This window comes from Solanum dulcamara, chromosome 11 (genome assembly GCF_947179165.1).
Source record: "Solanum dulcamara chromosome 11, daSolDulc1.2, whole genome shotgun sequence".
Classification (NCBI taxonomy): Eukaryota; Viridiplantae; Streptophyta; class Magnoliopsida; order Solanales; family Solanaceae; genus Solanum; species Solanum dulcamara.
Window position 1 is genome coordinate 45,800,479 of NC_077247.1, and position 15,763 is coordinate 45,816,241.

The following is a 15,763-nucleotide window of genomic DNA, read 5'->3' on the forward strand; positions in this document are numbered from 1 at the left end:
AAGAAAATTAAGTAAAGATAAATAAATACTAGTCAATCCGTTCATTTTTATTTATAACATTTCACATGACGAAAGTTAATTTTACTAATTTTTGAAGCTAATTAAATTAAGTTATTTGAAAATTATACAAAAATAATATAACTTAAACATTTTCAAAAAATATATTTTAAAAATAACTATAGTATAATTTGATTCTTAAAAAGCGAAACATGGCAATTCGAGTAAAGTAGTAACTTTTTTCTTCTTTCTTTTTTTGGTGCTTACCGCATAGTGAAAGGAATCAATATTGGCATAGGGTTCTCAAGAGTGTTTGTATTTTTATTTCATGCGTGATCTAAATGCACCATTAAGAGTTCTCAACAACCAAAGCTTTTGGATTACTTTGAGATGTGCATATATCTTTATGGTTGTTTTGACTTTGTGATCTCTCTTTCCTCCATCATTAGTCATTTTCTTTTCTTTTTATTTCCTAACTTAATTCTTTTTCTTTCTTTCTTTTTTTTGCAGTCATAGGGATCATTCACCCTAGTTATCTTATGTTGTTGGGTGAAAATCGTATTCACCCGTTAATTTTGCTTCAAAAATTAAATTTTCTTTTTAATTTTGAACAATAATCAGACTCTTTCCTTTAATTTTATTGGGAGAGATAAAGAAATCGTTCTTATAGATTTTTTGGCCAAATTTCTAAAAAGTGTTCAAAATTTTTAGGGGAAAAGGTAAAATGTTTTGAGTAGTAATAGTAATCTTTTTTCAGAAGTACTTTTAATTGCTTACTTTAAATTGACAAAAATATTATTTAAATTGATTAGTTAAACGCAAATTATTACTCTTTAAAAATATTGTTTTTGAAAAATGTTTTTTTAAAATAATCAAATTTAAAAGTCTTTATAGGTTGTTTGGCCAAACAAATACTCGTTATTTAATTTTAAAATATGTAAAATGTTTTCATGCATTTTATATTTTTCTAGCCCATAAACACAAGGTAAGACCATCATTATTTACAAATGTAACAATTCTCCTAGATAGTAAAAGAGAGAATATAATAAAGTATTAAAATGGATAGATCATAATCCTATGCCTTAGAAGTTATATGACCTAAGGTAGAACATAAATGATTAATGTATTAGGGATTAGAAGAGCACTAATAAAATGGGTAATGAAATAAATGAGACACTTCATATACTTTCTCCATTTCATATTAATTGAATTTCTAAGATAATACATACATATTAAAAAAAATATTCAAAGACAAAATTTAAATTATATTTTCATCTATTACCCTTTTATTTAAGCAATCTCATAAAATGATTAAATGTAAAATCATAAATACAAATAGTCTCTTATTAGAGTATAACTTTGTAAGTAGTGTATTTTAACTTATAGAAAATTACAAAACTTTAGTAATGAAAAAGGGTAAACATGGAAAAAGATTCAAACATTACTCTTGAACTTTGAATAATTCAACTATTTTGAATAATGAAAAAAGTTCTAGAAATTTTGTTAATATGGAATAGAGGGGGTAATATTTTATAATATTAAAATGTTTTGATTTAAGTAAAGTATGTACTTGAATTTGTGAATTGGGGAATATGGGGAATTATGTGAAGAAAAATAAAAAAGATATTTCTCTCTCATTGATAAAATAGAGAAAAAGTTTTATCCTTATATTAGCAAAACACTTTCTTTAGCTTTAGGAGAGTGCCCCTTGTGTCGTCGTCTATCGGCAAATGGTAAATAGTATGATTAATTGATAATTTTTTAACCAAAATTTATTTATCAGTTTCAGTAATTAATTTTTTTTCCTAATATTAATTCACGAGTTATGAATTAATAAATTCGCTCGAAATTATTTTGGAAATGACTTATTCCTTCCGAACAAACATTTTCTTTCAATAGATATCATACATGTTCGAAACAGATGAGTCTGTTCTGAACAGGTAATTTCGCATATATTCAACCCAAATCGTTGGCTATAAATAGTGAGTTTTTTTCTTAGTTTCTACATCAAATTTTCTTCTTCTTCTACAAATATTTTCTAACAAATAAAGTCGAGTCTTTGTGATTTCATTGCTAACTTTGAGTTTGCTGAAGTTTTTGAAGTTTGAGGTATTACTACTCCTTTAATTAACAAGTATATCCTTTTTATTTTGGGAAAAAATAATCCACAATCTCAAATACAGTAAAAAAATTAAATTCTTTAAGGACAAATCGTAAATTTTATGATCTCACATATTTTTCTTTCCATCCTAAAAGTATTCCAAACTTATTGGGTTACTATTCTGAAGACAGTAGATAACAGTTTTCAAAGTCCAACAACTTATAATCTCACGAATTACTCCACATTCCATCCATCACCTCAGAGTTTTAATTGAATATGTAGATGTTTTATATGATTATCATACCCAAACTTTGATAATCCTATTCACGCAATCATTTTCCCTTATTATATTATTTTCTCTCAACTAAGATCACCAAGCAGCATCAAGCTTCCCGCTTTGTTGATCCTTCCCTTTAAGTGCGTTAAGTAAAATGAAATGAAAGGAGCATTTAGCAAGTACTCCCTTCATTTCTTTTTAATTGTCAAATTTTAACTTGATAGAATTTTAAATATATTTACTCACTATATTTTTTAAAGAGATTAACTTAATGTTAATAAATTGAGGATATAATAAGAAGAAAAAAATTATCTTTTCTTTATTTGTCAAAATTGATAAATAAAAAGGAAAATTAAATTATAAAATATTTAACAAGTAAATAGAAACGGAGGGAGATTTAACAATCAACCTTTGCCTTGAGATTTTCTTTTGATTTAACTTCTAGTCTTTATTGTCTCCTCCTCTCTCACTTGCATTGGTCAATAAAAAATTGTTGCATTAAACTTTTTTGTCTGTGATTTGGAGAAGTAACAAATTCTAGGGTCATTTTTAGTCATCTTTGATTTCAATTTCTTGTTTGCTCCTGAATTTTTCTTCTACTTATGTACTAGTTTTCCACTCGAAAATAAATGATTTTATTAATTTGAAAAATTAAGAGAAAGGTCAATCTAATATTGTTTTCAAAATTTCAAAAGTAATATGTCATAAAAAATTTGATGAATAACGTTGAAATATATAAGAAAATATTGCTATAGGTTGAGGCCGTCAAGCTAAGAATTATGAATTTTCATAGCCTCAAACAACGGTTATAGAGGCATTTTAATGTCAATAAAAGCCAAAGGAGTAAAATATATATGCAATGAAAATGGATTGCCATCGTCACAGTAGAAATCTTTTAAGCCAATTCAATTCAAGGCTTGCACACGTCGACTATTAAGGCTATTCAAAGACATATCGATATTAATTGCATATTACAAATGTGAATTGCAAACGTTAGAAAATAATCGTAATTCTTTTGAGATATCAAATTTTTTTCAACTAATTAGTTCGTCATCCTTATACAAATTATAGACCACATTAATCTTCTCCATTCAAACTTCATCGCGAATGCAAACATCTTTTTTTATCCCATTTTATCACAATATAAGCACTTTTTATATGATTATCTTATTTTTGACCATAATTGAGCATGTTCATTTAATTTAAGAAAGAGATGCACATTAATTTGTTCAATTTTGGAGAATCCTTTTAAGAAGATATTTCTCCATATCCAATAGCGATTTTTCTAGTGGAGGACACTTTTCCTTACGAAAATGGAAAAAAAAAAATCTTCAGGAGAAAGTTAACCAAATACTTTAAGATTTATGAATTTATGACATAGTTAGGTATTAAGTACATTAAATTAAATAATTAGAACCCACTTGTCACCACATGACTTTAGCCGTATCCTTTAGGAAAACTACAGCTCAGAAATTGCCACGTATACGCAATGTCGACCGCGTCCGCATTTTTCGTTATTTAAACTAATTTTCTAGCGCCTAACTTATCTATAAGTCAAAACCCAAAAAATTTCAAACACCTTATTAAGTTTATTATTACTATTTATTGTATATATAAAAAATAAAGTACTTACATGTTTTTCTAGTTCTTGTCACAAATGTCTATTTTCAATCAGTTTTTTTGATGAAGAGATTAAAAAAATTATAATCAAAATATTTTTGAGGGTCAATGGTTATGATTCAAAAGTCAATAGATATAGAACCGTTTTTAATTTTTTTTTCAATTACATGTCAAGTTTTTATTTGAGGCAAAAATTAAATTCATAACTAGAAAATGTATCCGCGGGGAGAGGTATGGGCTCACGTGGTATAATGCATACTGGCTTCACCTATATAATTGAGGTTGAGGGTTCAATTATTCCATTAGAGAGTACTTTGTGTTTTGATTAATTACTTTGCTATTTGTATTTCTTAATTTTTACTTCGTTTATTCTTTTAAAATTGCCTAAATCTGATATAGTAAAACTTGATTAAATTAATATAAGTAGGATCATGAAATATTATTTTTTTTAGAGGTATTATTTAATTGAAAAATTAATATTTAGTAATTTAAAGAGTGTTTTGAGATTTAAAGAAAGTTAATTTTGATATACAAGTCATGGAGACGAAATTGAAATCCATAAGAAGAAAAGGTCATTTTTTTTAATGAATCCACTTGTAAAAACATCATTCATGAACTTGAGGTAATGATTAATGATCTCGATTACCGCAATGATAGACACCAATAACCCGTTGGATTATTCGGGTGAAAATGATACATGTTTAGAATTGTGGATACCATCGGAAAAAACTAATGTTGATGATGAAGTTGAAGATGATACAATATCTTTGAAACCAGTTACGCGTAAGGAAACACTTATCACATCTACAACTCTTCGCAATTTTATAATCCTGTTTGAATAGACAACACCAAAACTTTTGGATGCAATAAGAAAAAGTTAAAGATGAACTTCAACTAGATTTAAATTTTAACAAAATACAATAGAATCATAATTCACTAAATTGTCTTAGATATATTTATAGTTTCATAAACTTATTGATTTATAATATTAATGGGACATATATTTATAAAGGGGTCTTCTGAAAATATATTATCTTATTATCTTATCGAAATGGGTGATTTTTCCGTTGGCCCAAATCGGGATCGAAGGAAAATAGTATCTTAGAAAGATTATTAATTTATCGAATATTAATTTTGTGAGATTTTAATTACAGTTATTAAGTTTTATATAATTAATAAAATACTTAATATTACATCTAATAGTAATGACTGATGTAACATATGTTTCAACTAACGATTTGAATCCCAAATTTTTGGTTTAAGGATAATCGAGGATCACTTGAACCTTCTTTTTTTAAAAAAAATAATAATAATATATACTTGGGTATTCACACACAAAATTAAAGCATGACTAAAGAAGTAACATGTTCATATACCTTAAACAATGTATATAAGTGGAATAAATAAAGCCAACGAGTTTCAATTATCTAAATCTATCAGCAAACTATTATAAAAACTTAATTAACATAACTGAATACATGGATCAGTCATGACTGGAGTTTCAAAGTATTTTAAGCAAAATCTTTAATTACACATTGAGTAAAAATCACCTGAAGCGTGATTGAATACAAATAGATTAATAAGTTCAAAAGATAGACCCTTTGATTTCTTGCTCATATATAAGGAGTATTACATTTTTTATGTAAATGATTTTGCTATTATAAGGAAATAATTAGTTGGTGTAGTTGATGGTATTCAATAAGGGAGGTCATAGATTGCTTCCCCGCAAATGTTTTTTCAGTTGAGGACGTCGCATCGAATTTATTTAGTATAATTTATATTTCTTGTGTAATTTTTATTTAGTGTATATCCGAAAAATAATAGATTTTCGAATTAAAAAAAAAAGAGAAAAATATTTCATCCTGATAATTATCTCACAAAAGCTGATTGAAACACATAGTAAACAAACTATTACAAATGTCGGATTAGAATATTTTGTTGTTGTTAACAATATATTCTATTTAATCATACTAAAGCTATTTCTTGCAATATATAAATTAGCTATTGATGAATTGTATGAAAGACTGATAACTTAGATTAATTAATATTCTAATTACATTAAGTAATGTACTAATGAGTTATAACTTCAGATCACACAATTTATTAATTTTCGTTATCTCAAATTAAATCAAGAAGGATCAAATAAACAAATACAATTGATTACAACAAATATAAAACAAAACAAGATTTAATAAAATTGTCAATTATTTTGTCTATGATGACTGAGTAATTTTATTACTTCAAATTTGAACCCTGTTTACTAAATACACATTGAGGTCAAGATTGGTGGGTGTGAGGTCGGCCATAATTAAAAAAGAGCAAATTTAATTATCTGAAAAAAAAGTGTGTAGAATATATATTAATTAAAAAAGTGTGTAGAATATATATTAATTAATTATTTAATTTAAACACCTAATAGATTAAACGTGTCCTTGTTTGATCGTAGCCATCTATAATAATCCGTGTTAATGGTAATTAATTTCCGTCATTTTGTTGTTGCCTTTTCTTCACCTAACGAGTTGACTCAAATATGTACATGAGAGTAAAACCAAAAGAGTCACCAAATGTGCTGTACCTCTTAAGTTTTATTTCTTTTCTTTTCTACTCCCTCCATCTCAAATAGACATCTTACTAAAATATTAATTGATCACTTATTAAATTATGCTAGAATTAATTATTTTTTTTCTATTTTATCACTATAATTAATATGGCTTTTTGGATGTAAATAATTCTCAATATTTTCTATTTTAATACTATATATATAGATTGCATTGATATAAACAAAGGGTAAAGTGATAAAGTATTCCAATGTATTAATAATTTTTTAATCATCGTATAAAATTGAAACTGCCCATCTAATATGGGACGGAAAGAGTATTATATATTAGAAGAGTGGATTTAGAGGGAGATATCAACATGTTAGTTATTTATCAATAAAATTAAAGTTAAGGGCTGTTTAGTCATTTTATGTAAAACTAATATATTAATGGTAGCCAAGAGCCACTGCATTGGGTGTGGAAATGTATTATTCAATATTTACAAACTAACAGAATAAGCAAGATACAACAGTCAACATTCATAAGATTCATCAGAACAATATACATTACATAATCAGTTTTTTCATAAACTAGACAAGAAAGGAAAACGAAAAAAATTATACATAAACACAAAAATAAAAGAGGTCAAATATTCATAGTTATAATAACTTAAATTGCCTAGTTGCTGAAGATTTGACAAAATAAAATACTAATTAAAATATATATAATAAATATTTTTAAAATTCAAGACCCACAGGTTGGCCTCTGAGGCTCGCGAGTTGAACCTAGGTTGGCGGACCAAATGAGACTGGACTAAAAAATCTCATTTCTAAATGAACTGAAAATATTTAGTCAAATCCCATTTAATTCAAGAATGAAGTTGAATCGGCCTCATAGATCAAATCTATTTTGACAGTTCTGAGATACGCTTAAAATGGTATCTTTCCTTTGTTTATATAACTTTTAAACCTATCTTTTCAATGGGCACAAAAAAAGTAAACTTTACCTAAATCCCATAGTGAAAAGACTCAATTACAATGTATCCCTCATTTTTTTTAAATTACCCAATTTCCCTTTTTTTTTCAAATTTCTGATACATTACTTACTATACTGATACATCAGATTTTCGGTGTAAAATAATTAATGTTGTTGGGTTATTTATGGGTAGTAACATAATTCAAGCTATGATTGATTGTTTCAATCAATTACCATGCTAATTAAGGCAAACAATCCTTTTAAAAAAGAAACAGTTCTGACTATGAAGGAAAACTCAAAAATAAAGTATAAGTTCTAACAAAAAATTCAATCTAAATTTCGAGTTTCATCAAGCGAATCAAGATGAATATCGCGATACTACTGAGACATTCTGGAGTTTGGCAATCCGAGGTGAGTTATGAACTATACAAAAGTGATGGAATTATAGTGGGCGACAATGTATCGTACTTGACTCTAAAATCAGCAATAGCTGCTGAATTGACCATAGATGAATCAGTAAAAAATATTGAAATCCGATACATAGTTCAAGGTAATGCGTCGTCAATGATTATTCGTAATGATATGAGTGTTAATCTTTACATAGAGTTGAAAAAGAATGAGCCGGGATTCGTAAAGTATCCCCTATGCATAACAACATCTGATAGAAAGAAATGTGAGTTACAAACATTCGACGCTACATCTGGAGCAATTGTTTGTGTCGAACCAAACACGAAGAAGTCACAAATTTTTGGTTTAGTGGAATCTAGTAATGCTGCAACTTGTTATATACCATAATTTGATGTGACGAACTACATAACTGATACAAATGGTGCGGAGGTGAAGGAGAACCAATTGTATAAGGACAAAACAATACTAGTTGATCTAATGGCCAAATACAAAATTGATATGGATTCAATTTCAAAGTTAAAAGATCTGACAGTAAAAGGTATGTGCATTTGCTGAATTTGGAAATCTGATTTTGTAGAGTTAATTTTCGTTGGTTAATATTCATGATACATACTGATACATACTAAGTATTATGTATCAAGTAAAATAATTAAAAAAACTTGCTTTCAGAATGTATCAGATACGTAACAATCTCTGTGTATCTTATATAAGTTAATATTTTTTTTATTTTACCTGTCATGATACATCATAACATTATGTATACAACTAATTTCAATACTTTTTCCAGATATATTGTTGATTTTGTAGAGTTAATTTTGCTGGTTTATATTCATTATACATACTGATACATACTAAGTATTATGTATCAAGTAAAACAATTCAAAAACTTGCTCTCAGAATGTATCAGATACGCAACAATCTCTGTGTATCTGATACAAGTTAATTTTTTTTTATTTTACCTGTCATGATACATCATAACATTATGTATATAACTTAGTTAAATATTTTTTCCAAATATACTGTTGATTTTGTAAAGTTAATTTTATTGTTTATATTCACAATACATACTAATACATACTAAGTATTATGTATCAAGTACAACAGTTAAAAAAATTGGTGTAAGAATGTATCAGATACATAAGAATCTCTGTGTATCTGATATATGTTAATATTTTTTTTATTTTACCTGTCATGATACATCATAATATTATGTATATAACTCAGTTCAATACTTTTCCTAGATATACTGTTAATTTTGTAAAGTTAATTTTGTTGATTATATTCACGATACATATTGATACATACTAAGTATATCTGATACACGTTAACCTTTTTTTCCCTAAAATTATGCAGTTATGTGTTAATATGCTATTCAGATGACTGTTGTTGGAGAATGAAAGCATCTTGTTGGAAAAAATTCGATATATTTAAAGTGAGATATTTCAATAGTGAACATTCATATGCATTAAGAGATAGGATTTTCAACAAAGTTCATGCTACAAAGACTTTTTTAAGTGCATTGATGGCACCTAAATTGATTAATTATAAAAGAATTCACACCCCCAATGATATACGAGAGGATATTAAAGCAACATATGGAATTGATATTACCTATCAACAAGCATGACATGCAAAAGAACATGCTTTAGAGATGTTAAGGGGAAACCTGCTGATGGATATAGACAACTGCATGTATACATACATATGCTAAAAATCATATATCCAAATTCGTACATAAGTATGCACAAGTCACCAACTGATGAGTTCATGTATCTATTCATAGCATTAAGGCCATTGATGAGAGGGTTTCAGTTTTGTCGACCTATAGTTATTGTTGGCAGTGCTCATCTTGATGGACCTTATAAAGGGACATTTGTATCAGCTAGCACATTTGATGGGGCAGGTCTTACTTTTTGTTAGTGTTATATATTGAATACCATTGTATCATCTCATTTGACACATTTGCTGTGAATCTGATGAATTCTAATAAATATGTTATCGCTGTTAATATTTTTTTAGGTTGTATATTGCCATTGGCGTATGGTATTGTTGATACAAAAAATGTTTCATCATGGACGTGGTTTTTTTAGAACTTCAAAAATGTATTTGGTGAGAGAGACAATATGTGTGTTGTATCAAATAGGAACGAAAGCATAATCAAGAGTGTAAATATGGTATTTCCCAATGTCCCTCATTTTGCATGCATATGGCATATATGAAAAAATGTGTGTACTAACTACAAGAGGAGCAAAGTTGTACTAAGTGACCTCTTCTACTCCATGGCCAAGGCATACCAAAAAGACGAATTCAAAAAATTAATGGTAAAAGTTAAAAAAATTGATTATCGTGTGACACAATATTTGAAAAATGCTGGGTACAAAAAGTGGTCGAGAGTTTAGGCAACTGTCAACAGGGGGAGAATGATGACTTCTAACATCGCATAATGTATCAATGGATGTCTTGTTGAAGCACGAGAGCTGCCTATAATTAACTTTTTGGAGGAAACGAGAATGTTATTTGGTGCTTGGAACTACAAAAATAGGAAAATAGCAGCTTATACAAAATATACTTTGGGTAGGAAATTCAAAAATATCCTAGTATCAAACACAATGAAGTGTTCGAGAATGAAGGTACACACCAGTTATTTTTTTAAGTAAATATCTACTTGATACATAGTTGCTTGATACATAGCTACATGATACATCAGTTCTGTATTTTTTGTGAGCATTATTTACTGATACATCAGTTCTATATTTGATACATCAATTCTGATATAAATCTATGATAATTATTTACTGCAAGTTGTTGCTTTATCAGAATATCTTTATTCTGTTTATGAGTCAGGTATAAGATACATTGTGTGTCTTGAAAGAAAAACATGCAATTGTGGCAAGTTTCAACTAGATGAGATACCATGTTCACACGCAATTGCAGTGTTGAAGAGCAAGAACATTACAGACATGCACCCATACTGTTCTGATTACTACAAGCCAGAGGTGTTGGCAAATACTTATGAATTGCCAATGGTTCCAATGCCAGATAAGAAATATTGGTCTATTTCGAAAGAAATTTTAGAAAAGTTCGTCTTGCCACCAAGATACAAAAGGATGCCAGAAAGACCAAAGAAAGGAAAAAAAAGTACTCTAGTGAGAAGATAAGAACGAGCACAAATTTTTGTAGTCGTTGTGGACATGAAGGCCACAACAGAAAGACTTGTAATTTCATGCCCAAAGAGAAATGATGTTTTGTTATGCCAGGATACATTCTATTTGGATCATGTCCTTATATCTACATAGTTTTATTTACAGTGTGGGTTGTATTTGATACATATATCAATTAACCAGAATAGTAATTGAATATCAATAATTGATACATGGATGGTTGGTAATTATTTTCATTGTAAGTTATTTGGTATTGATAGTAATTTTGAATCTGATACATAAGAATAGCGGATACATAAACATTAGACGTATTAAGGGTTGATACTTTAAAGGTTGTTATATTAGTTTTCAACTGAATTGTGGTTGATACATAACATGTTGTATTGATATAGGTTGTAAATGTATCAAGATCTGTAAACCTTGAAACATGATAATCTGATACATAAATATGGATATAGAAAAAGCATTATAGCTTGATACATGAGAATCTGATACATAAAGTAAATGTATCAAGAGCTGTAAAGCTTGATACATGATAAATTGGTACATAAATGTAGATGTATGAGAATCATTATATCTTGATACATAAGAATCCGAAACATAATCTAAATGTATCAGAAGCTCTAAAGCTTGATACATGAGATGCTGATACATAAATATAGATGTATCAGAATCATTAAATCTTGATACATTACAATCTGATGTATAAACAATATGTATCAAAAGTTGTAAAGAGTGATGCATGAGATTCTGATACATAAATGTAGATGTATCAGAATTATTAAATCTTGATACACTATAATTTGATACATAAAGTAGGTGTATCAGAAGCAATCAAGTTTGATACATGAGAATATGATACAAAACCAAAATGTATCATAAGTATTAAAGATTGATAAATAAAAACCTGATAAATAAATAAGAAGTCTCAGAAGCATTCAAGTTTGATAAATCAGAATATGATACATAAATATGAGAAAAACTTAAAAGTCTGCTAAATTATTGAATAGCCAAAAAAAAGTTTACTATTGGTGCAAAAACATAATTGTACATTCTATTACTATAAAAAATTTTAAAAAAATACTCGACGTCGATCGCTTCTCCTTGACCAGGAGATATAAAATCTCTCTTAAGTTTTTTTGGATCGTCGTTGTCGCTAACATAACCATCATTGGCCTTCCGAGAACCATACTTCCACAATAGTGCGGCATATCTTGAACAGAAGAATTCGACATGTAGTCCAGTAGTTGGAATAAAAATTTTATCACTAAGATATTCAATAAAAATAACAATGAAAACACCACAATTTCTGCAAAAAAAAAATACACAACTTTATAAAAAATTTAAATTTGACATAGTAATGATTTAAATATGCATATTTGTTAATACTCACAAGCTATCGCTTTCTTGTTGCGCAATTCCTTCAACATATTCAATACCAAAAGGGTGATGTGCTTCAAGCATGTTACTGATTTAGCTGTCCTTGTATGAATCAAGCGATGACCAATCAATACGTTCAGACTTCTCAAAAAAACCACTATCGTGAAAGTTAGGTAGCATTACTGCTATCTTTTAAATCTCTGGAGAAGGTTTGCTACTTCTTCTTCTAGATGATGAATCATGGACGCTTATCAACCTATGTTTTAACACAACTACTGCCAGAACCCAATGAAAATCCATATCACAATTTACCAGGATGTATAACTCATCTACCAAATGACAGGGCAACCCTGCGGGTATTGAGAAATCTCTTATTATATTCTTTACAGATCTCTCGTGATGAGCTACAACAGAGGCCTTTGTCATATCTTCTTGGGTAGAAATATCAGGTGGACTGTGATAGTATCTTGTGTGTGCAGATTTGATAAAAATTTTAAAAATACTGTTTGTTGTTGTGTATTGATACCAATTGTCCAACTGCATCTTGGATTTTTTTTTTAATATAGTAAAATATTACATCAATGTGTTGCACATTTTAAGAAAGTATTAGTCATACAACTGATACATAGTTACTCTATCAATATATGATTACCTCAGCATTCCAGCATCTGTTCGGCTGTGACATGAGGTAGAACCAGTTCTTATCTCGAGAAAATGCCACTACAAAGTCTATTTTTTTAAATCCAAATGAAGAGAACTTGGATCTGTAATGTTTCTCCTTTGGTTTCCTGAATGGAAACTTATATTAAAATGACAGAACATATATAATAAATATCTTATGTTGATATAAGTTGTAAATGTTATACTTACTTGTTAGCATGCGATTTTAATAGTCCTTTATCTATCCATTGGGTGTATTCCCAAGTGAGCTCGGTTAGGGGATGATAGCATATGACAAAACCTTTAAAAGGTGTGTTTGATGCCTAACAAATGTCATATTTTCGTGTTTGATGCCTAACAAATGTCATATTTTCCTTACCCTTTTCACTCGACCCAAATTTTATTAAATACAGTGATTATAAGATCTTAGAAGGCAGCCTACTCCTTGGAAGAGGTGTCTTCACATCATCTGGAAATACATTGGATTTTGATGGAAGAGTGGTAGGTAGTTGGCTATCATGTAGTAGACATTCATCCTTAAATAGTTGATCATGACTAATGGCAGTCAATGGCGTGACCGGTAATGGAAGTCCAGATATTAGAGAATCTATCACCTCTCAAGTTTCGGACGATATCGAGGTTGAAGTTGTGGAATCCTATTTTTTAAGAATTATGAAAATGTTATGACTTTAGTATAAAAAGCTGTACTAAATTTAATGAATCAGATACAATTGAGGAATATTATCGATACACTTGAGTTGATTTTTTCTTTATCAATCTGTTGAACATGCTCTTCATATTGATCAGTCTTATCAACAGCCTCTCTCGCATCTTTCATGGCATTATTCTAAATTTAATGTATAACATCAGTTCTAAACTTATTAATATTTAATGTATCACAATAATTGATCTGATACATTACCTTTAATGTATCAGAATAAACAATTACTTGAAAATGATATGCTCTAGTTGGTTCCATCTGTTGTACTAATACATCCTCTGATTGTTGTGGAATAAATGGTGCTTCTGTTTCCTACAAATGTAATAATAACAATTATTTAAGAAAATGACTATTGAAATGATACATTATCTTTAATAACTTTGGTTCTGATAAATTATTATCAATGTATCAGTTGAAGCTGTTGTTTAAAAGATTCTACAACATCTAATACAATATTGTGTTCTGATACATCATCCACCTCTTGTATCGTGTTGGATGGTTCAACTACCTGCAAAACATAATAACATTTACTTATGATATATGAGCATGAAACGTATCAAGATCTATATAGCATCACAGGTTTAGCAGGTATAATAGCTATGAAGCATCAGCTTGGTAATATGTTTGGTTTTGATACATTACCTTTAATGTATTAGTTGAAACATGTTGTTGAATATATTCTGCAGCATCTGATACAGTGTTATGCCCAGATACATCATCCACATCTTGTATCATGTTGGATGGTTCTGCTTCCTGTAAATATAATGATATTTACTTATGATATATGAGCATGAAACGTATCAAGATCTATATAGCATCACAGGTTTAGCAGGTATAATAGCTATGAAGCATCAGCTTGGTAATATGTTTGGTTTTGATACATTACCTTTAATGTATTAGTTGAAACATGTTGTTGAATATATTCTGCAGCATCTGATACAGTGTTATGCCCAGATACATCATCCACATCTTGTATCCTGTTGGATGGTTCTGCTTCCTACAAATATAATAACATATACTTATGAGAATGATAAATACAATGACAATTGAATATCTGATAGATAAAAATGAAATATATCCAGTAGTTTAAAAGTATATCAAAATATAAATATCAATAATTACGTGATGTATCTACCTTAATATCTTCCTGGACATGAGATTAGACATTTGCTGGAGAGAGATTAGATTTATTTGGATCATGCTACTCCTCCAATACAGTAGGTGCTTGTTGTTCTTCCACCACATGAAATATTTGAACAAAATCTACTTTTTTAATTGAAAATGATGTGACAGTCATGTGGTGCACTATGTTGTCCATGGATTTCAAAATATCAGTGTGATTTGAATCAATTTTATTCTCTAACCGCTTGTACTTTCGATCAACTTTAATACAATAATATGAAAAAACACAATGTATTAACTTATTAAAAGTATATTGTGTGTCTTAGTTCTTATAGTAATAACTTACGTATTTCTTTAGAGACTTCTTTATAGACTTCTTTAATGCTTTGAATTCCACATGAATAATTTGATCCGAATAACTGGAAGATTCACCGCCTACCCCTGACTTTGCCGCAGATTCTATAGAAATAGAAACAGGCTTTTCTGATGAATTTGGTGGTATGACATCCTTATGTATTTTAACTTTTTCTACTTGAATGAGTTTTTTATCAAGGGTAGTCTTCATTCCTTTGGAAGGAGGTGGAGAAGATGTATCAGCAACATGATTGGATCTTCTTAATAATTCTGTAGGTGGTTTTGTTGAAAAGTCCTCAAATCCGAAGACTTTTTGAGGTTCTGTAAATTTAACCTTGGCAGTTGATGTATCACCTTCATAATGATGTTCACTACCACGAATGACAAGTGATTCAATTTCATCTTGAGATGACACAATATTCGAGCATTGATACTGCAAAAAAATTCATG